Source organism: Arvicanthis niloticus, chromosome X (assembly GCF_011762505.2).
Source record: "Arvicanthis niloticus isolate mArvNil1 chromosome X, mArvNil1.pat.X, whole genome shotgun sequence".
Lineage (NCBI taxonomy): Eukaryota > Metazoa > Chordata > Mammalia > Rodentia > Muridae > Arvicanthis > Arvicanthis niloticus.
In genome coordinates, this window is record NC_047679.1 from 13,111,506 (window position 1) to 13,113,313 (window position 1,808).

General features: G+C 45.7%; 1 pseudogene; it reads left to right on the forward strand.

Moving 5' to 3' along the window:
• Window positions 1–602: 602 nt before the first annotated feature.
• Window positions 603–1,047, forward strand: LOC117694261 (non-selective voltage-gated ion channel VDAC1 pseudogene; annotated as a pseudogene).
• The last annotated feature ends 761 nt before the right edge of the window (window positions 1,048–1,808 follow it).

A 1,808-nucleotide genomic window follows, 5' to 3' on the forward strand; every position in this document is an offset into this window, starting at 1 on the left:
GCCATGTTCCCACATTGATGATAATGGACAGAACCTCTGAACCTGTAAGCCTGCTCCAATTAAATGTTGTCTTTATAATAGATGCCTTGGTCATGGTGTCTGTTCACTGCAGTAAAACCCTAACTAAGACATCACCTGCCTATTTGCTGTGCTCCCAGCCTCCTCCCAGCAACCCCTGCCATAGCTGCCGCTGCTCCCGCTGTCACCACCTCCGAGAACCTGGTTGTGCCTCCCACATACACTGACCTTGTCACGTCTGCCAGGGATATCTTCACCAAGGGCTAAGGCATTGGCTTAATAAAACTTGATTTGAAACAATACCTGAGAATGGATTGGGATTCACAAGCTCAGGCTCTGCCAACACGAAGACCACCAAAGTGAACGCAGTCCGGAAACCAAGTACAGGTGGACTGAGTATGGGCTAGCATTTACAGAGAAATGGAACACAGACAACAACACTCTGGGCACTGAGATCACCGTGGAAGACCAGCTTGCTCGTGGACTGGAGCTGACCTTTGATTTATTTTTCTCTCCTAACACTGGGGGAAAATGCTAAAATCAAAACAGGGTACAAGAGGGAGCATATCAACCTTGGCTGTGACATGGACTTTAACATAGCTGGGCCCTCAATCTGGGGCACTCTGCTGCTTGGCTAGGAGAGAGCTGGCTGGCTGGCTACCAGATGAATTTTGAGACCTCGAAGTCCCAAGTGACCCAGAGCAACTTTGCAGTTGTCTACAAGACAGATGAATCCCAGCTTCACACTAATGTGAACGATGGGGCAGTTGGTTGGCTCTATTTATCAGAAGGTGAACAAGTTGGAGACTGCTGTCAATCTCCCCTGGACTGCAGGAAACAGTGACACTCACTTTGGAATAGCAGCCAAGTATCAAGTCGACCCTGATGCCTGCTTTTCAGCCAAAGTGGAACAACTCCAGTCTGATTGGCTTAGGGTACACGCAGACCCTAAAATTAGGTATGAAACTGACGTTGTCAGCCCTGCTGGATGGCAAGAATTTCAATGTGGGTGGCCACAAGCTTGGTTAGGAGTGGCATTTCAAGCATAAACGAATATTGTACAATCATTTAATTTTAAACTATTCTGCAGCATAGCTACCTTCAGAATTTAGTTACCTTTTAATGTTGTATGTTGGGGATGAGAGACTTGATAAATACATTAGACCTCCAGGCTAAGGATGACTAGGCTTTAAGGTGTTTACCATTTCAGAGATACAACAGAAACACCATGTCCTTTTTAGCTGTAGGTGTGGGTTGGGGAGGAGCCCCTCTAGAGATGCCAGGCTGCAAGTAAAATGTGGGAACATGTGGACCCTTTGTAAATCAGTCCCCAGTCCCCAGATGAAATTCTGACTTCCTGAGCATGGCACCCTGGTGTCCCAATCCTATCTGCTCAGAAGATGTACACACCTTCATGAAAGAGATGTTTTTAGACAGATTGTCACACCCTGTTCCCATCATGCCCTGTTCCCATCCCAGCTCATCGGTTACCTCTTTTACACCAAAAGTAGTCTTTAAGGTGTGGTTAGCTATTTCTTTTGTGCCATTTTAGGGTGGAGAGGGTGGGCATAATGTAGCCAGTGTTTCAGGACTTAATTCTTCCTTGTGTTCTGGTGTGTTTTTTTTCTTTGTTCTATTTTTTAAAATTTCTTTCTTTTCTTTTTTCTTTTTTTTCATTGCACCAGAGTATGAAATAGCTTCAGGGTTCTCCGTCTCTAAGTTGGTGAGGGGTTGTGGTCACACCATGACTACACTAGGTATCTCAACTGACTCCTCTTGTACCCTCACCA